Source organism: Garra rufa, chromosome 20 (genome assembly GCF_049309525.1).
Source record: "Garra rufa chromosome 20, GarRuf1.0, whole genome shotgun sequence".
NCBI lineage: Eukaryota > Metazoa > Chordata > Actinopteri > Cypriniformes > Cyprinidae > Garra > Garra rufa.
The window spans coordinates 29423059-29440677 of record NC_133380.1 but is presented as its reverse complement, the minus strand read 5'-3'; the positions used below and the strand labels follow the sequence as shown (position 1 = coordinate 29440677).

The following is a 17619-nucleotide window of genomic DNA, read 5'->3' as shown; positions in this document are numbered from 1 at the left end:
CAGTCTCTTTTTATTAGATATTGTCTCATTAAAGTAAGTAATTTTTTTTCACTATTTTCAGGCGATGCATTTTGTGGGGGTATAGCTCAGTGGTAGAGCATTTGGCAGGTTTGGACTTACCAAAACTTTGTCTTCAAAGCCAGACTGTCTTTATTAGTTATTGTCTCATTGAAGGAATTTTTTTTTTTTTTCATTATTTTAAGACAGCACTTTTTGTGGGGGTATAGCTCAGTGGTAGAGCATTTGGCAGGTTTGGACTTACCAAAACTTTGTCTTCAAAGCCAGACTGTCTTTATTAGATATTGTCTCTTTAAAGGAAGTTTTCTTTTTTTTTTTTTACTATTTTCAGACAAGGTGTTTTGTGGGGGTATAGCTCAGTGGTAGAGCATTTGACTGCAGATGAAGAGGTCCCTGGTTCAAATCCGGATGCCCCCTTTGGCAGGTTTGGACTAACCAAAACTTTGTCTTCAAAGCCAGTCTCTCTTTATTAGATATTGTCTCATTAAAGTAAGTAATTTTTTTCACTATTTTCAGGCAATGCATTTTGTGGGGGTATAGCTCAGTGGTAGAGCATTTGGCAGGTTTGGACTTACCAAAACTTTGTCTTCAAAGCCAGACTGTCTTTATTAGTTATTGTCTCATTGAAGGAATTATTTTTTTTTTCATTATTTTAAGACAGCACTTTTTGTGGGGGTATAGCTCAGTGGTAGAGCATTTGACTGCAGATCAAGAGGTCCCCGGTTCAAATCCGGGTGCCCCCTTTGGAGTTAGCAAGTTTGGACTTACCAAAACTTTGTCTTCAAAGCCAGACTGTCTTTATTAGTTATTGTCTCATTAAAGTAAGTAATTTTTCCCCACTATTTTCAGGCAATGCATTTTGTGGGGGTATAGCTCAGTGGTAGAGCATTTGGCAGGTTTGGACTTACCAAAACTTTGTCTTCAAAGCCAGACTGTCTTTATTAGTTATTGTCTCATTGAAGGAATTATTTTTTTTTTCATTATTTTAAGACAGCACTTTTTGTGGGGGTATAGCTCAGTGGTAGAGCATTTGACTGCAGATCAAGAGGTCCCCGGTTCAAATCCGGGTGCCCCCTTTGGGCTTGGCAGGTTTGGACCAACCAAAATTTGGTCTTCAAAGCCAGTCTCTCTTTATTAAATATTGTCTCATTAAAGTAAGTAATTTTTTTTTACTATTTTCAGGCAATGCATTTTATGGGGGTATAGCTTAGTGGTAGAGTATTTGACTGCAGATCAAGAGGTCTCCGGTTCAAATCCGGGTGCCCCCTTTGGAGTTTGCAGGTTTGGACTTACCAAAACTTTGTCTTAAAAGCCAGACTATCTTTATTAGATATTGTCTCTTTAAAGGAAGTTTTTTTATTTATTTATTTATTTTTTTTACTATTTTCAGACAAGGCGTTTTGTGGGTGTATAACTCATCGGTAGAGCATTTGACAGTAGATCAAGAGGTCCTTGTTTCAAATCTGGGTGCACCCTTTGGATTTGGTTGCTTTGGACTAACCAAAGCTATGTCTTCAAAGCCAAACTGTCTTTGTCATATGTTGTGACATTGAAGGGCGTTATCTTCTTTCACTGGTTTTGCAAAGACCTCTTTTTGACGTTATAACTCAGTGGTAGAGGATTTAACTGCAAATCAAGAAGGTCCTGATTCAAATCTTTTTGCCAACTTTGGACTTGGCAGGTTTGGACTAACCAAAACGTTGTCTTCAAAGCCAGACTATCTTTATTAGATATTGTCTATTTAAAGGAAGGTTTTTTTTTTTTTGCTTTTTTACTATTTTCAGACAAGGCGTTTTGTGGGGGTATAGCTCAGTGGTAGAGCATTTGACTGCAGATCAAGAGGTCCCCGGTTCAAATCCGGGTGCCCCCTTTGGACTTGGCAGGTTTGGACTAACCAAAACTTTGTCTTCAAAGCCAGTCTCTCTTTATTAGATATTGTCTCATTAAACTAAGTCATTTTTTTTCACTATTTTCAGGCGATGCATTTTGTGGGGGTATAGCTCAGTGGTAGAGCATTTGGCAGGTTTGGACTTACCAAAACTTTGTCTTCAAAGCCAGACTGTCTTTGTTAGTTATTGTCTCATTGAAGGAATTTGTTTTTTTTCATTATTTTAAGACAGCACTTTTTGTGGAGGTATAGCTCAATGGTAGAGCATTTGACTGCAGATCAAGAGGTCCCCGGTTCAAATCCGGGTGCTCCCTTTGGAGTTTGCAGGTTTGGAATTACCAATACTTTGTCTTCAAAGCCAGACTGTCTGTATTAGTTATTGTCTCATTAAAGTAAGTACATTTTTTTCCACTATTTTCAGGCAATGCATTTTATGGGGGTATATCTCAGTGGTAGAGCATTTGACTGCAGATCAAGCGTTCCCCGGTTCAAATCCGGGTGCCCCCTTTGCCTTTGGCAGGTTTGGACTAACCAAAACTTTGTCTTCAAAGCCAGTCTCTCTTTATTAGATATTGTCTCATTAAAGTAAGTAATTTTTTTCACTATTTTCAGGCAATGCATTTTGTGGGGGTATAGCTCAGTGGTAGAGCATTTGGCAGGTTTGGACTTACCAAAACTTTGTCTTCAAAGCCAGACTGTCTTTATTAGTTATTGTCTCATTGAAGGAATTATTATTTTTTTTAAATTATTTTAAGACAGCACTTTTTGTGGGGGTATAGCTCAGTGGTAGAGCATTTGACTGCAGATCAAGAGGTCCCCGGTTCAAATCCGGGTGCCCCCTTTGGAGTTAGCAAGTTTGGACTTACCAAAACTTTGTCTTCAAAGCCAGACTGTCTTTATTAGTTATTGTCTCATTAAAGTAAGTAATTTTTCCCCACTATTTTCAGGCAATGCATTTTATGGGGGTATAGCTCAGTGGTAGAGCATTTGACTGCAGATCAAGAGGTCCCCGGTTCAAATCCGGGTGCCCCCTTTGGGCTTGGCAGGTTTGGACCAAAATTTGGTCTTCAAAGCCAGTCTCTCTTTATTAGATGTTGTCTCATTAAAGTAAGTAATTTTTTTTTTACTATTTTCAGGCAAGGCATTTTATGGGGGTATAGCTCAGTGGTAGAGCATTTGACTACAGATCAAGAGGTCCCCGGTTCAAATCCGGATGCCCCCTTTGGATTTGGCAGGTTTGGACTAACCAAAACTTTGTCTTCAAAGCCAGACTAGCTTTATTAGATATTGTCTCATTAAAGTAAGTAATTTTTTTCACTATTTTCAGGCGATGCATTTTGTGTGGGTATAGCTCAGTGGTAGAGCATTTGGCAGGTTTGGACTTACCAAAACTTTGTCTTCAAAGCCAGACTGTCTTTATTAGTTATTGTCTCATTGAAGGAATTATTATTTTTTCATTATTTTAAAACAGCACTTTTTGTGGGGGTATAGCTCAGTGGTAGTGCATTTGACTGCAGATTAAGAGGTCCCCGGTTCAAATCCAGATGTCCCCTTTAGAGTTTGCAGGTTTGGACTTACCAAAACTTTGTCTTCAAAGCCAGACTGTCTTTATTAGATATTGTCTCTTTAAAGGAAGTTTATTTATTTATTTATTTATTTTTTTTACTATTTTCAGACAAGGCGTTTTGTGGGTGTATAACTCATCGGTAGAGCATTTGACAGTAGATCAAGAGGTCCTTGTTTCAAATCTGGGTGCACCCTTTGGATTTGGTTGCTTTGGACTAACCAAAGCTATGTCTTCAAAGCCAGACTGTCTTTGTCATATGTTGTGACATTGAAGGGCGTTATCTTCTTTCACTGGTTTTGCAAAGACCTCTTTTTGACGTTATAACTCAGTGGTAGAGGATTTAACTGCAAATCAAGAAGGTCCTGATTCAAATCTTTTTGCCAACTTTGGACTTGGCAGGTTTGGACTAACCAAAACGTTGTCTTCAAAGCCAGTCTCTCTTTATTAGATATTGTCTCATTAAAGTAAGTAATTTTTTTTCACTATTTTCAGGCAATGCATTTTGTGGGGGTATAGCTCAGTGGTAGAGCATTTGGCAGGTTTGGACTTACCAAAACTTTGTCTTCAAAGCCAGACTGTCTTTATTAGTTATTGTCTCATTGAAGGAATTATTATTTTTTTTCATTATTTTAAGACAGCACTTTTTGTGGGGGTATAGCTCAGTGGTAGAGCATTTGACTGCAGATCAAGAGGTCCCCGGTTCAAATCCGGGTGCCCCCTTTGGAGTTAGCAAGTTTGGACTTACCAAAACTTTGTCTTCACAGCCAGACTGTCTTTATTAGTTATTGTCTCATTAAAGTAAGTAATTTTCCCCCACTATTTTCAGGCAATGCATTTTATGGGGGTATAGCTCAGTGGTAGAGCATTTGACTGCAGATCAAGAGGTCCCCGGTTCAAATCCAGGTGCCCCCTTTGGGCTTGGCAGGTTTGGACCAACCAAAATTTGGTCTTCAAAGCCAGTCTCTCTTTATTAAATATTGTCTCTTTAAAGGAAGGTTTTTATTTTTTTATTTTTTTATTTTATTTTTTTTTTATTATTTTTTTTTTTACTATTTTCAGACAAGGTGTTTTGTGGGGGTATAGCTCAGTGGTAGAGCATTTGACTGCAGATCAAGAGGTCCCCGGTTCAAATCCGGGTGCCCCCTTTGGAGTTTGCAGGTTTGGACTTACCAAAACTTTGTCTTCAAAGCCAGACTGTCTTTATTAGTTATTGTCTCATTGAAGGAATTATTATTATTTTTTCATTATTTTAAGACAGCACTTTTTGTGGGGGTATAGCTCAGTGGTAGAGCATTTGACTGCAGATCAAGAGGTCCCCGGTGCAAATCCGGGTGCCCCCTTTGGACTTGGCAGGTTTGGACTAACCAAAACTTTGTCTTCAAAGCCAGTCTCTCTTTATTAGATATTGTCTCATTAAACTAAGTCATTTTTTTTCACTATTTTCAGGCGATGCATTTTGTGGGGGTATAGCTCAGTGGTAGAGCATTTGACTGCAGATCAAGAGGTCCCCGGTTCAAATCCGGGTGCCCCTTTGGAGTTAGCAGGTTTGGACTTACCAAAACTTTGTCTTCAAAGCCAGACTGTCTTTATTAGTTATTGTCTCATTGAAGGAATTATTATTATTTTTTCATTATTTTAAGACAGCACTTTTTGTGGGGGTATAGCTCAGTGGTAGAGCATTTGACTGCAGATCAAGAGGTCCCCGGTTCAAATCCGGGTGCCCCCTTTGGACTTGGCAGGTTTGGACTAACCAAAACTTTGTCTTCAAAGCCAGTCTCTCTTTATTAGATATTGTCTCATTAAACTAAGTCATTTTTTTTCACTATTTTCAGGCGATGCATTTTGTGGGGGTATAGCTCAGTGGTAGAGCATTTGGCAGGTTTGGACTTACCAAAACTTTGTCTTCAAAGCCAGACTGTCTTTGTTAGTTATTGTCTCATTGAAGGATTTTTTTTTTTTTCATTATTTTAAGACAGCACTTTTTGTGGAGGTATAGCTCAATGGTAGAGCATTTGACTGCAGATCAAGAGGTCCCCGGTTCAAATCCGGGTGCTCCCTTTGGAGTTTGCAGGTTTGGAATTACCAATACTTTGTCTTCAAAGCCAGACTGTCTGTATTAGTTATTGTCTCATTAAAGTAAGTACATTTTTTCCACTATTTTCAGGCAATGCATTTTATGGGGGTATATCTCAGTGGTAGAGCATTTGACTGCAGATCAAGCGTTCCCCGGTTCAAATCCGGGTGCCCCCTTTGCCTTTGGCAGGTTTGGACTAACCAAAACTTTGTCTTCAAAGCCAGTCTCTCTTTATTAGATATTGTCTCATTAAAGTAAGTAATTTTTTTCACTATTTTCAGGCAATGCATTTTGTGGGGGTATAGCTCAGTGGTAGAGCATTTGGCAGGTTTGGACTTACCAAAACTTTGTCTTCAAAGCCAGACTGTCTTTATTAGTTATTGTCTCATTGAAGGAATTATTATTTTTTTTAAATTATTTTAAGACAGCACTTTTTGTGGGGGTATAGCTCAGTGGTAGAGCATTTGACTGCAGATCAAGAGGTCCCCGGTTCAAATCCGGGTGCCCCCTTTGGAGTTAGCAAGTTTGGACTTACCAAAACTTTGTCTTCAAAGCCAGACTGTCTTTATTAGTTATTGTCTCATTAAAGTAAGTAATTTTTCCCCACTATTTTCAGGCAATGCATTTTATGGGGGTATAGCTCAGTGGTAGAGCATTTGACTGCAGATCAAGAGGTCCCCGGATCAAATCCGGGTGCCCCCTTTGGGCTTGGCAGGTTTGGACCAAAATTTGGTCTTCAAAGCCAGTCTCTCTTTATTAGATGTTGTCTCATTAAAGTAAGTAATTTTTTTTTACTATTTTCAGGCAATGCTTTTTATGGGGGTATAGCTCAGTGGTAGAGCATTTGACTACAGATCAAGAGGTCCCCGGTTCAAATCCGGATGCCCCCTTTGGATTTGGCAGGTTTGGACTAACCAAAACTTTGTCTTCAAAGCCAGACTAGCTTTATTAGATATTGTCTCATTAAAGTAAGTAATTTTTTTCACTATTTTCAGGCGATGCATTTTGTGTGGGTATAGCTCAGTGGTAGAGCATTTGGCAGGTTTGGACTTACCAAAACTTTGTCTTCAAAGCCAGACTGTCTTTATTAGTTATTGTCTCATTGAAGGAATTATTATTTTTTCATTATTTTAAAACAGCACTTTTTGTGGGGGTATATCTCAGTGGTAGTGCATTTGACTGCAGATTAAGAGGTCCCCGGTTCAAATCCAGATGTCCCCTTTAGAGTTTGCAGGTTTGGACTTACCAAAACTTTGTCTTCAAAGCCAGACTGTCTTTATTAGATATTGTCTCTTTAAAGGAAGTTTTTTTATTTATTTATTTATTTTTTTTACTATTTTCAGACAAGGCGTTTTGTGGGTGTATAACTCATCGGTAGAGCATTTGACAGTAGATCAAGAGGTCCTTGTTTCAAATCTGGGTGCACCCTTTGGATTTGGTTGCTTTGGACTAACCAAAGCTATGTCTTCAAAGCCAGACTGTCTTTGTCATATGTTGTGACATTGAAGGGCGTTATCTTCTTTCACTGGTTTTGCAAAGACCTCTTTCTGACGTTATAACTCAGTGGTAGAGGATTTAACTGCAAATCAAGAAGGTCCTGATTCAAATCTTTTTGCCAACTTTGGACTTGGCAGGTTTGGACTAACCAAAACGTTGTCTTCAAAGCCAGTCTCTCTTTATTAGATATTGTCTCATTAAAGTAAGTAATTTTTTTCACTATTTTCAGGCAATGCATTTTGTGGGGGTATAGCTCAGTGGTAGAGCATTTGGCAGGTTTGGACTTACCAAAACTTTGTCTTCAAAGCCAGACTGTCTTTATTAGTTATTGTCTCATTGAAGGAATTATTATTTTTTTTCATTATTTTAAGACAGCACTTTTTGTGGGGGTATAGCTCAGTGGTAGAGCATTTGACTGCAGATCAAGAGGTCCCCGGTTCAAATCCGGGTGCCCCCTTTGGAGTTAGCAAGTTTGGACTTACCAAAACTTTGTCTTCACAGCCAGACTGTCTTTATTAGTTATTGTCTCATTAAAGTAAGTAATTTTTCCCCACTATTTTCAGGCAATGCATTTTATGGGGGTATAGCTCAGTGGTAGAGCATTTGACTGCAGATCAAGAGGTCCCTGGTTCAAATCCGGGTGCCCCCTTTGGGCTTGGCAGGTTTGGACCAACCAAAATTTGGTCTTCAAAGCCAGTCTCTCTTTATTAAATATTGTCTCATTAAAGTAAGTAATTTTTTTTTACTATTTTCAGGCAATGCATTTTATGGGGGTATAGCTCAGTGGTAGAGCATTTGACTGCAGATCAAGAGGTCCCCGGTTCAAATCCGGGTGCCCCCTTTGGAGTTTGCAGGTTTGGACTTACCAAAACTTTGTCTTCAAAGCCAGACTGTTTTTATTAGATATTGTCTCTTTAAAGGAAGTTTTTTTATTTATTTATTTATTTTTTTTACTATTTTCAGACAAGGTGTTTTGTGGGTGTATAACTCATCGGTAGAGCATTTGACAGTAGATCAAGAGGTCCTTGTTTCAAATCTGGGTGCACCCTTTGGATTTGGTTGCTTTGGACTAACCAAAGCTATGTCTTCAAAGCCAGACTGTCTTTGTCATATGTTGTGACATTGAAGGGCGTTATCTTCTTTCACTGGTTTTGCAAAGACCTCTTTTTGACGTTATAACTCAGTGGTAGAGGATTTAACTGCAAATCAAGAAGGTCCTGATTCAAATCTTTTTGCCAACTTTGGACTTGGCAGGTTTGGACTAACCAAAACGTTGTCTTCAAAGCCAGACTATCTTTATTAGATATTGTCTATTTAAAGGAAGGTTTTTTTTTTTTTGCTTTTTTACTATTTTCAGACAAGGCGTTTTGTGGGGGTATAGCTCAGTGGTAGAGCATTTGACTGCAGATCAAGAGGTCCCCGGTTCAAATCCGGGTGCCCCCTTTGGAGTTTGCAGGTTTGGACTTACCAAAACTTTGTCTTCAAAGCCAGACTGTCTTTATTAGATATTGTCTCTTTAAAGGAAGTTTTTTTTTTTTTTTTACTATTTTCAGACAAGGTGTTTTGTGGGGGTATAGCTCAGTGGTAGAGCATTTGACTGCAGATCAAGAGGTCCCCGGTTCAAATCCGGCTGCCCCCTTTGGAGTTTGCAGGTTTGGACTTACCAAAGCTTTGTCTTCAAAGCCAGACTGTCTTTATTAGATATTGTCTCATTAAAGTAAGTCATTTTTTTTCCCACTATTTTCAGGCAATGCTTTATATGGGGGTATAGCTCAGTGGTAGAGCATTTGACTGCAGATCAAGAGGTCTCCGGTTCAAATCCGGGTGCCCCCTTTGGAGTTTGCAGGTTTGGACTTACTAAAACTTTGTCTTCAAAGCCAGACTGTCTTAATTAGATATTGTCTCTTTAAAGGAAGGTTTTTATTTTTATTTATTTTTTTATTTTATTTTTTTTTATTATTTTTTTTTATACTATTTTCAGACAAGGTGTTTTGTGGGGGTATAGCTCAGTGGTAGAGCATTTGACTGCAGATCAAGAGGTCCCCGGTTCAAATCCGGGTGCCCCCTTTGGAGTTTGCAGGTTTGGACTTACCAAAACTTTGTCTTCAAAGCCAGACTGTCTTTATTAGTTATTGTCTCATTGAAGGAATTATTATTATTTTTTCATTATTTTAAGACAGCACTTTTTGTGGGGGTATAGCTCAGTGGTAGAGCATTTGACTGCAGATCAAGAGGTCCCCGGTTCAAATCCGGGTTCCCCCTTTGGACTTGGCAGGTTTGGACTAACCAAAACTTTGTCTTCAAAGCCAGTCTCTCTTTATTAGATATTGTCTCATTAAACTAAGTCATTTTTTTTTCACTATTTTCAGGCGATGCATTTTGTGGGGGTATAGCTCAGTGGTAGAGCATTTGGCAGGTTTGGACTTACCAAAACTTTGTCTTCAAAGCCAGACTGTCTTTGTTAGTTATTGTCTCATTGAAGGAATTTTTTTTTTTTCATTATTTTAAGACAGCACTCTTTGTGGAGGTATAGCTCAATGGTAGAGCATTTGACTGCAGATCAAGAGGTCCCCGGTTCAAATCCGGGTGCTCCCTTTGGAGTTTGCAGGTTTGGAATTACCAATACTTTGTCTTCAAAGCCACACTGTCTGTATTAGTTATTGTCTCATTAAAGTAAGTACATTTTTTTCCACTATTTTCAGGCAATGCATTTTATGGGGGTATATCTCAGTGGTAGAGCATTTGACTGCAGATCAAGCGTTCCCCGGTTCAAATCCGGGTGCCCCCTTTGCCTTTGGCAGGTTTGGACTAACCAAAACTTTGTCTTCAAAGCCAGTCTCTCTTTATTAGATATTGTCTCATTAAAGTAAGTAATTTTTTTCACTATTTTCAGGCAATGCATTTTGTGGGGGTATAGCTCAGTGGTAGAGCATTTGGCAGGTTTGGACTTACCAAAACTTTGTCTTCAAAGCCAGACTGTCTTTATTAGTTATTGTCTCATTGAAGGAATTATTATTTTTTTTTAATTATTTTAAGACAGCACTTTTTGTGGGGGTATAGCTCAGTGGTAGAGCATTTGACTGCAGATCAAGAGGTCCCCGGTTCAAATCCGGGTGCCCCCTTTGGAGTTAGCAAGTTTGGACTTACCAAAACTTTGTCTTCAAAGCCAGACTGTCTTTATTAGTTATTGTCTCATTAAAGTAAGTAATTTTTCCCCACTATTTTCAGGCAATGCATTTTATGGGGGTATAGCTCAGTGGTAGAGCATTTGACTGCAGATCAAGAGGTCCCCGGTTCAAATCCGGGTGCCCCCTTTGGGCTTGGCAGGTTTGGACCAAAATTTGGTCTTCAAAGCCAGTCTCTCTTTATTAGATATTGTCTCATTAAAGTAAGTAATTTTTTTTTTACTATTTTCAGGTAATGCATTTTATGGGGGTATAGCTCAGTGGTAGAGCATTTGACTACAGATCAAGAGGTCCCCGGTTCGAATCCGGATGCCCCCTTTGGATTTGGCAGGTTTGGACTAACCAAAACTTTGTCTTCAAAGCCAGACTAGCTTTATTAGATATTGTCTCATTAAAGTAAGTAATTTTTTTCACTATTTTCAGGCGATGCATTTTGTGTGGGTATAGCTCAGTGGTAGAGCATTTGGCAGGTTTGGACTTACCAAAACTTTGTCTTCAAAGCCAGACTGTCTTTATTAGTTATTGTCTCATTGAAGGAATTATTATTTTTTCATTATTTTAAAACAGCACTTTTTGTGGGGGTATAGCTCAGTGGTAGAGCATTTGACTGCAGATCAAGAGGTCCCCGGTTCAAATCCAGATGTCCCCTTTAGAGTTTGCAGGTTTGGACTTACCAAAACTTTGTCTTCAAAGCCAGACTGTCTTTATTAGATATTGTCTCTTTAAAGGAAGTTTTTTTTTTTTTTTTTTACTATTTTCAGACAAGGTGTTTTGTGGGGGTATAGCTCAGTGGTAGAGCATTTGACTGCAGATCAAGAGGTCCCCGGTTCAAATCCGGGTGACCCCTTTGGAGTTTGCAGGTTTGGACTTACCAAAACTTTGTCTTCAAAGCCAGACTGTCTTTATTAGATATTGTCTCATTAAAGTAAGTCATTTTTTTCCCACTATTTTCAGGCAATGCTTTATATGGGGGTATAGCTCAGTGGTAGAGCATTTGACTGCAGATCAAGAGGTCTCCGGTTCAAATCCGGGTGCCCCCTTTGGAGTTTGCAGGTTTGGACTTACTAAAACTTTGTCTTCAAAGCCAGACTGTCTTAATTAGATATTGTCTCTTTAAAGGAAGGTTTTTATTTTTATTTTTTTTTTTTTTTTTTTTTTATTATTATTTTTTTTACTATTTTCAGACAAGGTGTTTTGTGGGGGTATAGCTCAGTGGTAGAGCATTTGACTGCAGATCAAGAGGTCCCCGGTTCAAATCCGGGTGCCCCCTTTGGAGTTTGCAGGTTTGGACTTACCAAAACTTTGTCTTCAAAGCCAGACTGTCTTTATTAGTTATTGTCTCATTGAAGGAATTATTATTATTTTTTCATTATTTTAAGACAGCACTTTTTGTGGGGGTACAGCTCAGTGGTAGAGCATTTGACTGCAGATCAAGAGGTCCCCGGTTCAAATCCGGGTGCCCCCTTTGGACTTGGCAGGTTTGGACTAACCAAAACTTTGTCTTCAAAGCCAGTCTCTCTTTATTAGATATTGTCTCATTAAACTAAGTCATTTTTTTTCACTATTTTCAGGCGATGCATTTTGTGGGGGTATAGCTCAGTGGTAGAGCATTTGGCAGGTTTGGACTTACCAAAACTTTGTCTTCAAAGCCAGACTGTCTTTGTTAGTTATTGTCTCATTGAAGGAATTTTTTTTTTTTTCATTATTTTAAGACAGCACTCTTTGTGGAGGTATAGCTCAATGGTAGAGCATTTTTACTGCAGATCAAGAGGTCCCCGGTTCAAATCCGGGTGCTCCCTTTGGAGTTTGCAGGTTTGGAATTACCAATACTTTGTCTTCAAAGCCACACTGTCTGTATTAGTTATTGTCTCATTAAAGTAAGTACATTTTTTTCCACTATTTTCAGGCAATGCATTTTATGGGGGTATATCTCAGTGGTAGAGCATTTGACTGCAGATCAAGCGTTCCCCGGTTCAAATCCGGGTGCCCCCTTTGCCTTTGGCAGGTTTGGACTAACCAAAACTTTGTCTTCAAAGCCAGTCTCTCTTTATTAGATATTGTCTCATTAAAGTAAGTAATTTTTTTCACTATTTTCAGGCAATGCATTTTGTGGGGGTATAGCTCAGTGGTAGAGCATTTGGCAGGTTTGGACTTACCAAAACTTTGTCTTCAAAGCCAGACTGTCTTTATTAGTTATTGTCTCATTGAAGGAATTATTATTTTTTTTTAATTATTTTAAGACAGCACTTTTTGTGGGGGTATAGCTCAGTGGTAGAGCATTTGACTGCAGATCAAGAGGTCCCCGGTTCAAATCCGGGTGCCCCCTTTGGAGTTAGCAAGTTTGGACTTACCAAAACTTTGTCTTCAAAGCCAGACTGTCTTTATTAGTTATTGTCTCATTAAAGTAAGTAATTTTTCCCCACTATTTTCAGGCAATGCATTTTATGGGGGTATAGCTCAGTGGTAGAGCATTTGACTGCAGATCAAGAGGTCCCCGGTTCAAATCCGGGTGCCCCCTTTGGGCTTGGCAGGTTTGGACCAAAATTTGGTCTTCAAAGCCAGTCTCTCTTTATTAGATATTGTCTCATTAAAGTAAGTAATTTTTTTTTAACTATTTTCAGGCAATGCATTTTATGGGGGTATAGCTCAGTGGTAGAGCATTTGACTACAGATCAAGAGGTCCCCGGTTCGAATCCGGATGCCCCCTTTGGATTTGGCAGGTTTGGACTAACCAAAACTTTGTCTTCAAAGCCAGACTAGCTTTATTAGATATTGTCTCATTAAAGTAAGTAATTTTTTTCACTATTTTCAGGCGATGCATTTTGTGTGGGTATAGCTCAGTGGTAGAGCATTTGGCAGGTTTGGACTTACCAAAACTTTGTCTTCAAAGCCAGACTGTCTTTATTAGTTATTGTCTCATTGAAGGAATTATTATTTTTTCATTATTTTAAAACAGCACTTTTTGTGGGGGTATAGCTCAGTGGTAGTGCATTTGACTGCAGATCAAGAGGTCCCCAGTTCAAATCCAGATGTCCCCTTTAGAGTTTGCAGGTTTGGACTTACCAGAACTTTGTCTTCAAAGCCAGACTGTCTTTATTAGATATTGTCTCTTTAAAGGAAGTTTTTTTTTTTTTTTTTACTATTTTCAGACAAGGTGTTTTGTGGGGGTATAGCTCAGTGGTAGAGCATTTGACTGCAGATCAAGAGGTCCCCGGTTCAAATCCGGGTGACCCCTTTGGAGTTTGCAGGTTTGGACTTACCAAAACTTTGTCTTCAAAGCCAGACTATCTTTATTAGATATTGTCTCTTTAAAGGAAGTTTTTTTATTTATTTATTTATTTTTTTTACTATTTTTTAGACAAGGCGTTTTGTGGGTGTATAACTCATCGGTAGAGCATTTGACAGTAGATCAAGAGGTCCTTGTTTCAAATCTGGGTGCACCCTTTGGATTTGGTTGCTTTGGACTAACCAAAGCTATGTCTTCAAAGCCAGACTGTCTTTGTCATATGTTGTGACATTGAAGGGCGTTATCTTCTTTCACTGGTTTTGCAAAGACCTCTTTTTGACGTTATAACTCAGTGGTAGAGGATTTAACTGCAAATCAAGAAGGTCCTGATTCAAATCTTTTTGCCAACTTTGGACTTGGCAGGTTTGGACTAACCAAAACGTTGTCTTCAAAGCCAGACTATCTTTATTAGATATTGTCTATTTAAAGGAAGGTTTTTTTTTTGTTTTTTTTTTTACTATTTTCAGACAAGGTGTTTTGTGGGGGTATAGCTCAGTGGTAGAGCATTTGACTGCAGATCAAGAGGTCCCCGGTTCAAATCCGGGTGCCCCCTTTGGAGTTAGCAGGTTTGGACTTACCAAAACTTTGTCTTCAAAGCCAGACTGTCTTTATTAGTTATTGTCTCATTAAAGTAAGTAATTTTTTTCCCCACTATTTTCAGGCAATGCATTTTATGGGGGTATATCTCAGTGGTAGAGCATTTGACTGCAGATCAAGCGTTCCCCGGTTCAAATCCCGGTGCCCCCTTTGCCTTTGGCAGGTTTGGACTAACCAAAACTTTGTCTTCAAAGCCAGTCTCTCTTTATTAGATATTGTCTCATTAAAGTAAGTAATTTTTTTCACTATTTTCAGGCAATGCATTTTGTGGGGGTATAGCTCAGTGGTAGAGCATTTGGCAGGTTTGGACTTACCAAAACTTTGTCTTCAAAGCCAGACTGTCTTTATTAGTTATTGTCTCATTGAAGGAATTATTATTTTTTTTTTAATTATTTTAAAACAGCACCTTTTTGTGGGGGTATAGCTCAGTGGTAGAGCATTTGGCAGGTTTGGACTTACCAAAACGTTGTCTTCAAAGCCAGACTGTCTCTATTAGATATTGTCTCATTAAAGTAAGTTGTTTTTTTTCCCACTATTTTCAGGCAATGCATTATATGGGGGTATATCTCAGTGGTAGAGCATTTGACTGCAGATCAAGAAGTCTCCGGTTCAAATCCGGATGCCCCCTTTGGATTTGGCAGGTTTGGACTAACCAAAACTTTGTCTTCAAAGCCAGACTATCTTTATTAGATATTGTCTCTTTAAAGGAACTTTATTTATTTATTTATTTATTTATTTTTACTATTTTCAGACAAGGCGTTTTGTGGGTGTATAACTCATCGGTAGAGCATTTGACAGTAGATCAAGAGGTCCTTGTTTCAAATCTGGGTGCACCCTTTGGATTTGGTTGCTTTGGACTAACCAAAGCTATGTCTTCAAAGCCAGACTGTCTTTGTCATATGTTGTGACATTGAAGGGCGTTATCTTCTTTCACTGGTTTTGCAAAGACCTCTTTTTGACGTTATAACTCAGTGGTAGAGGATTTAACTGCAAATCTCGAAGGTCCTGATTCAAATCTTTTTGCCAACTTTGGACTTGGCAGGTTTGGACTAACCAAAACGTTGTCTTCAAAGCCAGACTGTCTTTATTAGTTATTGTCTCATTGAAGGAATTATTATTTTTTCATTATTTTAAAACAGCAGTTTTTGTGGGGGTATAGCTCAGTGGTAGTGCATTTGACTGCAGATCAAGAGGTCCCCGGTTCAAATCCAGATGTCCCCTTTAGAGTTTGCAGGTTTGGACTTACCAAAACTTTGTCTTCAAAGCCAGACTATCTTTATTAGATATTGTCTCTTTAAAGGAAGTTTTTTTATTTATTTATTTATTTATTTTTACTATTTTCAGACAAGGCGTTTTGTGGGGGTATAGCTCAGTGGTAGAGCATTTGACTGCAGATCAAGAGGTCCCCGGTTCAAATCCGGGTGCCCCCTTTGGAGTTTGCAGGTTTGGACTTACCAAAACTTTGTCTTCAAAGCCAGACTATCTTTATTAGATATTGTCTCTTTAAAGGAAGTTTATTTATTTATTTATTTATTTTTTTTACTATTTTCAGACAAGGCGTTTTGTGGGTGTATAACTCATCGGTAGAGCATTTGACAGTAGATCAAGAGGTCCTTGTTTCAAATCTGGGTGCACCCTTTGGATTTGGTTGCTTTGGACTAACCAAAGCTATGTCTTCAAAGCCAGACTGTCTTTGTCATATGTTGTGACATTGAAGGGCGTTATCTTCTTTCACTGGTTTTGCAAAGACCTCTTTTTGACGTTATAACTCAGTGGTAGAGGATTTAACTGCAAATCAAGAAGGTCCTGATTCAAATCTTTTTGCCAACTTTGGACTTGGCAGGTTTGGACTAACCAAAACTTTGTCTTCAAAGCCAGACTGTCTTTATTAGTTATTGTCTCATTGAAGGAATTATTATTATTTTTTTACTGTTTTCAGACAAGGTGTTTTGTGGGGGTATAGCTCAGTGGTAGAGCATTTGACTGCAGATCAAGAGGTCCCCGGTTCAAATCCGGGTGCCCCCTTTGGAGTTTGCAGGTTTGGACTTACCAAAACTTTGTCTTCAAAGCCAGACTGTCTTTATTAGATATTGTCTCTTTAAAGGAAGTTTTTTTATTTATTTATTTATTTTTTTTACTATTTTCAGACAAGGCGTTTTGTGGGTGTATAACTCATCGGTAGAGCATTTGACAGTAGATCAAGAGGTCCTTGTTTCAAATCTGGGTGCACCCTTTGGATTTGGTTGCTTTGGACTAACCAAAGCTATGTCTTCAAAGCCAGACTGTCTTTGTCATATGTTGTGACATTGAAGGGCGTTATCTTCTTTCACTGGTTTTGCAAAGACCTCTTTTTGACGTTATAACTCAGTGGTAGAGGATTTAACTGCAAATCAAGAAGGTCCTGATTCAAATCTTTTTGCCAACTTTGGACTTGGCAGGTTTGGACTAACCAAAACGTTGTCTTCAAAGCCAGACTATCTTTATTAGATATTGTCTATTTAAAGGAAGGTTTTTTTTTGTTTTTTTTTTACTATTTTCAGACAAGGTGTTTTGTGGGGGTATAGCTCAGTGGTAGAGCATTTGACTGCAGATCAAGAGGTCTCCGGTTCAAATCCGGGTGCCCCCTTTGGAGTTTGCAGGTTTGGACTTACTAAAACTTTGTCTTCAAAGCCAGACTGTCTGTATTAGATATTGTCTCTTTAAAGGAAGGTTTTTATTTTATTTTATTTTATTTTTTTTTTATTATTTTTTTTTTTTATTATTTTCAGACATGGTGTTTTGTGGGGGTATAGCTCAGTGGTAGAGCATTTGACTGCAGATCAAGAGGTCCCCGGTTCAAATCCGGGTGCCCCCTTTGGAGTTTGCAGGTTTGGACTTACCAAAACTTTGTCTTCAAAGCCAGACTGTCTTTATTAGATATTGTCTCATTGAAGGAATTATTATTATTTTTTTTACTATTTTCAGACAAGGCGTTTTGTGGGGGTATAGCTCAGTGGTAGAGCATTTGACTGCAGATCAAGAGGTCCCCGGTTCAAATCCGGGTGCCCACTTTGGAGTTTGCAGGTTTGGACTTACCAAAACTTTGTCTTCAAAGCCAGACTGTCTTTATTAGATATTGTCTCTTTAAAGGAAGTTTTTTTTTTTTTTTTAACTATTTTCAGACAAGGTGTTGTGTTGGGGTATAGCTCAGTGGTAGAGCATTTGACTGCAGATCAAGAGGTCCCCGGTTCAAATCCGGCTGCCCCCTTTGGAGTTTGCAGGTTTGGATTTACCAAAACTTTGTCTTCAAAGCCAGACTGTCTTTATTAGATATTGTCTCATTAAAGTAAGTCATTTTTTTCCCACTATTTTCAGGCAATGCATTATATGGGGGTATAGCTCAGTGGTAGAGCATTTGACTGCAGATCAAGAGGTCTCCGGTTCAAATCCGGGTGCCCCCTTTGGAGTTTGCAGGTTTGGACTTACTAAAACTTTGTCTTCAAAGCCAGACTCCCTTTATTAGATATT

General features: G+C 38.6%; 55 non-coding genes across 55 annotated transcripts; all 55 read left to right on the top strand.

Moving 5' to 3' along the window:
* Nucleotides 1–363: 363 nt before the first annotated feature.
* Nucleotides 364–435, top strand: trnac-gca (transfer RNA cysteine (anticodon GCA)). The gene has a single exon. It is a non-coding gene; the product is annotated as a tRNA-Cys (tRNA).
* A 254-nt stretch (nucleotides 436–689) lies between these two features.
* trnac-gca (transfer RNA cysteine (anticodon GCA)) lies at nucleotides 690–761 on the top strand. The gene has a single exon. It is a non-coding gene; the product is annotated as a tRNA-Cys (tRNA).
* Nucleotides 762–1022: 261 nt separating this feature from the next.
* Nucleotides 1023–1094, top strand: trnac-gca (transfer RNA cysteine (anticodon GCA)). Its single transcript has one exon. It is a non-coding gene; the product is annotated as a tRNA-Cys (tRNA).
* Nucleotides 1095–1214: 120 nt separating this feature from the next.
* Nucleotides 1215–1286, top strand: trnac-gca (transfer RNA cysteine (anticodon GCA)). The gene has a single exon. It is a non-coding gene; the product is annotated as a tRNA-Cys (tRNA).
* Nucleotides 1287–1816: 530 nt separating this feature from the next.
* trnac-gca (transfer RNA cysteine (anticodon GCA)) lies at nucleotides 1817–1888 on the top strand. The gene has a single exon. It is a non-coding gene; the product is annotated as a tRNA-Cys (tRNA).
* A 260-nt stretch (nucleotides 1889–2148) lies between these two features.
* trnac-gca (transfer RNA cysteine (anticodon GCA)) lies at nucleotides 2149–2220 on the top strand. The gene has a single exon. It is a non-coding gene; the product is annotated as a tRNA-Cys (tRNA).
* A 121-nt stretch (nucleotides 2221–2341) lies between these two features.
* trnac-gca (transfer RNA cysteine (anticodon GCA)) lies at nucleotides 2342–2413 on the top strand. The gene has a single exon. It is a non-coding gene; the product is annotated as a tRNA-Cys (tRNA).
* Nucleotides 2414–2675: 262 nt separating this feature from the next.
* trnac-gca (transfer RNA cysteine (anticodon GCA)) lies at nucleotides 2676–2747 on the top strand. Its single transcript has one exon. It is a non-coding gene; the product is annotated as a tRNA-Cys (tRNA).
* A 120-nt stretch (nucleotides 2748–2867) lies between these two features.
* Nucleotides 2868–2939, top strand: trnac-gca (transfer RNA cysteine (anticodon GCA)). Its single transcript has one exon. It is a non-coding gene; the product is annotated as a tRNA-Cys (tRNA).
* Nucleotides 2940–3056: 117 nt separating this feature from the next.
* On the top strand, nucleotides 3057–3128 carry trnac-aca (transfer RNA cysteine (anticodon ACA)). The gene has a single exon. It is a non-coding gene; the product is annotated as a tRNA-Cys (tRNA).
* Nucleotides 3129–4121: 993 nt separating this feature from the next.
* trnac-gca (transfer RNA cysteine (anticodon GCA)) lies at nucleotides 4122–4193 on the top strand. Its single transcript has one exon. It is a non-coding gene; the product is annotated as a tRNA-Cys (tRNA).
* A 120-nt stretch (nucleotides 4194–4313) lies between these two features.
* Nucleotides 4314–4385, top strand: trnac-gca (transfer RNA cysteine (anticodon GCA)). Its single transcript has one exon. It is a non-coding gene; the product is annotated as a tRNA-Cys (tRNA).
* A 161-nt stretch (nucleotides 4386–4546) lies between these two features.
* trnac-gca (transfer RNA cysteine (anticodon GCA)) lies at nucleotides 4547–4618 on the top strand. The gene has a single exon. It is a non-coding gene; the product is annotated as a tRNA-Cys (tRNA).
* Nucleotides 4619–4741: 123 nt separating this feature from the next.
* trnac-gca (transfer RNA cysteine (anticodon GCA)) lies at nucleotides 4742–4813 on the top strand. The gene has a single exon. It is a non-coding gene; the product is annotated as a tRNA-Cys (tRNA).
* A 120-nt stretch (nucleotides 4814–4933) lies between these two features.
* trnac-gca (transfer RNA cysteine (anticodon GCA)) lies at nucleotides 4934–5005 on the top strand. The gene has a single exon. It is a non-coding gene; the product is annotated as a tRNA-Cys (tRNA).
* A 122-nt stretch (nucleotides 5006–5127) lies between these two features.
* Nucleotides 5128–5199, top strand: trnac-gca (transfer RNA cysteine (anticodon GCA)). The gene has a single exon. It is a non-coding gene; the product is annotated as a tRNA-Cys (tRNA).
* Nucleotides 5200–5459: 260 nt separating this feature from the next.
* On the top strand, nucleotides 5460–5531 carry trnac-gca (transfer RNA cysteine (anticodon GCA)). The gene has a single exon. It is a non-coding gene; the product is annotated as a tRNA-Cys (tRNA).
* A 120-nt stretch (nucleotides 5532–5651) lies between these two features.
* On the top strand, nucleotides 5652–5723 carry trnac-gca (transfer RNA cysteine (anticodon GCA)). Its single transcript has one exon. It is a non-coding gene; the product is annotated as a tRNA-Cys (tRNA).
* Nucleotides 5724–5985: 262 nt separating this feature from the next.
* trnac-gca (transfer RNA cysteine (anticodon GCA)) lies at nucleotides 5986–6057 on the top strand. Its single transcript has one exon. It is a non-coding gene; the product is annotated as a tRNA-Cys (tRNA).
* A 120-nt stretch (nucleotides 6058–6177) lies between these two features.
* Nucleotides 6178–6249, top strand: trnac-gca (transfer RNA cysteine (anticodon GCA)). The gene has a single exon. It is a non-coding gene; the product is annotated as a tRNA-Cys (tRNA).
* Nucleotides 6250–6365: 116 nt separating this feature from the next.
* trnac-aca (transfer RNA cysteine (anticodon ACA)) lies at nucleotides 6366–6437 on the top strand. The gene has a single exon. It is a non-coding gene; the product is annotated as a tRNA-Cys (tRNA).
* Nucleotides 6438–7429: 992 nt separating this feature from the next.
* trnac-gca (transfer RNA cysteine (anticodon GCA)) lies at nucleotides 7430–7501 on the top strand. The gene has a single exon. It is a non-coding gene; the product is annotated as a tRNA-Cys (tRNA).
* Nucleotides 7502–7621: 120 nt separating this feature from the next.
* On the top strand, nucleotides 7622–7693 carry trnac-gca (transfer RNA cysteine (anticodon GCA)). The gene has a single exon. It is a non-coding gene; the product is annotated as a tRNA-Cys (tRNA).
* A 120-nt stretch (nucleotides 7694–7813) lies between these two features.
* On the top strand, nucleotides 7814–7885 carry trnac-gca (transfer RNA cysteine (anticodon GCA)). The gene has a single exon. It is a non-coding gene; the product is annotated as a tRNA-Cys (tRNA).
* A 530-nt stretch (nucleotides 7886–8415) lies between these two features.
* trnac-gca (transfer RNA cysteine (anticodon GCA)) lies at nucleotides 8416–8487 on the top strand. The gene has a single exon. It is a non-coding gene; the product is annotated as a tRNA-Cys (tRNA).
* A 124-nt stretch (nucleotides 8488–8611) lies between these two features.
* trnac-gca (transfer RNA cysteine (anticodon GCA)) lies at nucleotides 8612–8683 on the top strand. The gene has a single exon. It is a non-coding gene; the product is annotated as a tRNA-Cys (tRNA).
* A 122-nt stretch (nucleotides 8684–8805) lies between these two features.
* trnac-gca (transfer RNA cysteine (anticodon GCA)) lies at nucleotides 8806–8877 on the top strand. The gene has a single exon. It is a non-coding gene; the product is annotated as a tRNA-Cys (tRNA).
* A 162-nt stretch (nucleotides 8878–9039) lies between these two features.
* On the top strand, nucleotides 9040–9111 carry trnac-gca (transfer RNA cysteine (anticodon GCA)). Its single transcript has one exon. It is a non-coding gene; the product is annotated as a tRNA-Cys (tRNA).
* A 123-nt stretch (nucleotides 9112–9234) lies between these two features.
* trnac-gca (transfer RNA cysteine (anticodon GCA)) lies at nucleotides 9235–9306 on the top strand. The gene has a single exon. It is a non-coding gene; the product is annotated as a tRNA-Cys (tRNA).
* A 261-nt stretch (nucleotides 9307–9567) lies between these two features.
* Nucleotides 9568–9639, top strand: trnac-gca (transfer RNA cysteine (anticodon GCA)). The gene has a single exon. It is a non-coding gene; the product is annotated as a tRNA-Cys (tRNA).
* Nucleotides 9640–9760: 121 nt separating this feature from the next.
* trnac-gca (transfer RNA cysteine (anticodon GCA)) lies at nucleotides 9761–9832 on the top strand. The gene has a single exon. It is a non-coding gene; the product is annotated as a tRNA-Cys (tRNA).
* A 262-nt stretch (nucleotides 9833–10094) lies between these two features.
* trnac-gca (transfer RNA cysteine (anticodon GCA)) lies at nucleotides 10095–10166 on the top strand. Its single transcript has one exon. It is a non-coding gene; the product is annotated as a tRNA-Cys (tRNA).
* A 120-nt stretch (nucleotides 10167–10286) lies between these two features.
* On the top strand, nucleotides 10287–10358 carry trnac-gca (transfer RNA cysteine (anticodon GCA)). Its single transcript has one exon. It is a non-coding gene; the product is annotated as a tRNA-Cys (tRNA).
* A 117-nt stretch (nucleotides 10359–10475) lies between these two features.
* On the top strand, nucleotides 10476–10547 carry trnac-aca (transfer RNA cysteine (anticodon ACA)). Its single transcript has one exon. It is a non-coding gene; the product is annotated as a tRNA-Cys (tRNA).
* Nucleotides 10548–10806: 259 nt separating this feature from the next.
* Nucleotides 10807–10878, top strand: trnac-gca (transfer RNA cysteine (anticodon GCA)). Its single transcript has one exon. It is a non-coding gene; the product is annotated as a tRNA-Cys (tRNA).
* A 126-nt stretch (nucleotides 10879–11004) lies between these two features.
* Nucleotides 11005–11076, top strand: trnac-gca (transfer RNA cysteine (anticodon GCA)). Its single transcript has one exon. It is a non-coding gene; the product is annotated as a tRNA-Cys (tRNA).
* Nucleotides 11077–11197: 121 nt separating this feature from the next.
* On the top strand, nucleotides 11198–11269 carry trnac-gca (transfer RNA cysteine (anticodon GCA)). Its single transcript has one exon. It is a non-coding gene; the product is annotated as a tRNA-Cys (tRNA).
* Nucleotides 11270–11427: 158 nt separating this feature from the next.
* Nucleotides 11428–11499, top strand: trnac-gca (transfer RNA cysteine (anticodon GCA)). Its single transcript has one exon. It is a non-coding gene; the product is annotated as a tRNA-Cys (tRNA).
* Nucleotides 11500–11622: 123 nt separating this feature from the next.
* Nucleotides 11623–11694, top strand: trnac-gca (transfer RNA cysteine (anticodon GCA)). Its single transcript has one exon. It is a non-coding gene; the product is annotated as a tRNA-Cys (tRNA).
* Nucleotides 11695–12149: 455 nt separating this feature from the next.
* On the top strand, nucleotides 12150–12221 carry trnac-gca (transfer RNA cysteine (anticodon GCA)). Its single transcript has one exon. It is a non-coding gene; the product is annotated as a tRNA-Cys (tRNA).
* A 262-nt stretch (nucleotides 12222–12483) lies between these two features.
* Nucleotides 12484–12555, top strand: trnac-gca (transfer RNA cysteine (anticodon GCA)). The gene has a single exon. It is a non-coding gene; the product is annotated as a tRNA-Cys (tRNA).
* A 120-nt stretch (nucleotides 12556–12675) lies between these two features.
* On the top strand, nucleotides 12676–12747 carry trnac-gca (transfer RNA cysteine (anticodon GCA)). The gene has a single exon. It is a non-coding gene; the product is annotated as a tRNA-Cys (tRNA).
* Nucleotides 12748–12864: 117 nt separating this feature from the next.
* On the top strand, nucleotides 12865–12936 carry trnac-aca (transfer RNA cysteine (anticodon ACA)). Its single transcript has one exon. It is a non-coding gene; the product is annotated as a tRNA-Cys (tRNA).
* A 456-nt stretch (nucleotides 12937–13392) lies between these two features.
* On the top strand, nucleotides 13393–13464 carry trnac-gca (transfer RNA cysteine (anticodon GCA)). Its single transcript has one exon. It is a non-coding gene; the product is annotated as a tRNA-Cys (tRNA).
* A 532-nt stretch (nucleotides 13465–13996) lies between these two features.
* On the top strand, nucleotides 13997–14068 carry trnac-gca (transfer RNA cysteine (anticodon GCA)). The gene has a single exon. It is a non-coding gene; the product is annotated as a tRNA-Cys (tRNA).
* A 122-nt stretch (nucleotides 14069–14190) lies between these two features.
* Nucleotides 14191–14262, top strand: trnac-gca (transfer RNA cysteine (anticodon GCA)). The gene has a single exon. It is a non-coding gene; the product is annotated as a tRNA-Cys (tRNA).
* A 406-nt stretch (nucleotides 14263–14668) lies between these two features.
* On the top strand, nucleotides 14669–14740 carry trnac-gca (transfer RNA cysteine (anticodon GCA)). The gene has a single exon. It is a non-coding gene; the product is annotated as a tRNA-Cys (tRNA).
* Nucleotides 14741–15261: 521 nt separating this feature from the next.
* On the top strand, nucleotides 15262–15333 carry trnac-gca (transfer RNA cysteine (anticodon GCA)). Its single transcript has one exon. It is a non-coding gene; the product is annotated as a tRNA-Cys (tRNA).
* Nucleotides 15334–15470: 137 nt separating this feature from the next.
* trnac-gca (transfer RNA cysteine (anticodon GCA)) lies at nucleotides 15471–15542 on the top strand. Its single transcript has one exon. It is a non-coding gene; the product is annotated as a tRNA-Cys (tRNA).
* A 523-nt stretch (nucleotides 15543–16065) lies between these two features.
* trnac-gca (transfer RNA cysteine (anticodon GCA)) lies at nucleotides 16066–16137 on the top strand. The gene has a single exon. It is a non-coding gene; the product is annotated as a tRNA-Cys (tRNA).
* Nucleotides 16138–16666: 529 nt separating this feature from the next.
* Nucleotides 16667–16738, top strand: trnac-gca (transfer RNA cysteine (anticodon GCA)). The gene has a single exon. It is a non-coding gene; the product is annotated as a tRNA-Cys (tRNA).
* A 156-nt stretch (nucleotides 16739–16894) lies between these two features.
* trnac-gca (transfer RNA cysteine (anticodon GCA)) lies at nucleotides 16895–16966 on the top strand. The gene has a single exon. It is a non-coding gene; the product is annotated as a tRNA-Cys (tRNA).
* Nucleotides 16967–17090: 124 nt separating this feature from the next.
* trnac-gca (transfer RNA cysteine (anticodon GCA)) lies at nucleotides 17091–17162 on the top strand. Its single transcript has one exon. It is a non-coding gene; the product is annotated as a tRNA-Cys (tRNA).
* A 125-nt stretch (nucleotides 17163–17287) lies between these two features.
* Nucleotides 17288–17359, top strand: trnac-gca (transfer RNA cysteine (anticodon GCA)). The gene has a single exon. It is a non-coding gene; the product is annotated as a tRNA-Cys (tRNA).
* Nucleotides 17360–17480: 121 nt separating this feature from the next.
* On the top strand, nucleotides 17481–17552 carry trnac-gca (transfer RNA cysteine (anticodon GCA)). The gene has a single exon. It is a non-coding gene; the product is annotated as a tRNA-Cys (tRNA).
* The last annotated feature ends 67 nt before the right edge of the window (nucleotides 17553–17619 follow it).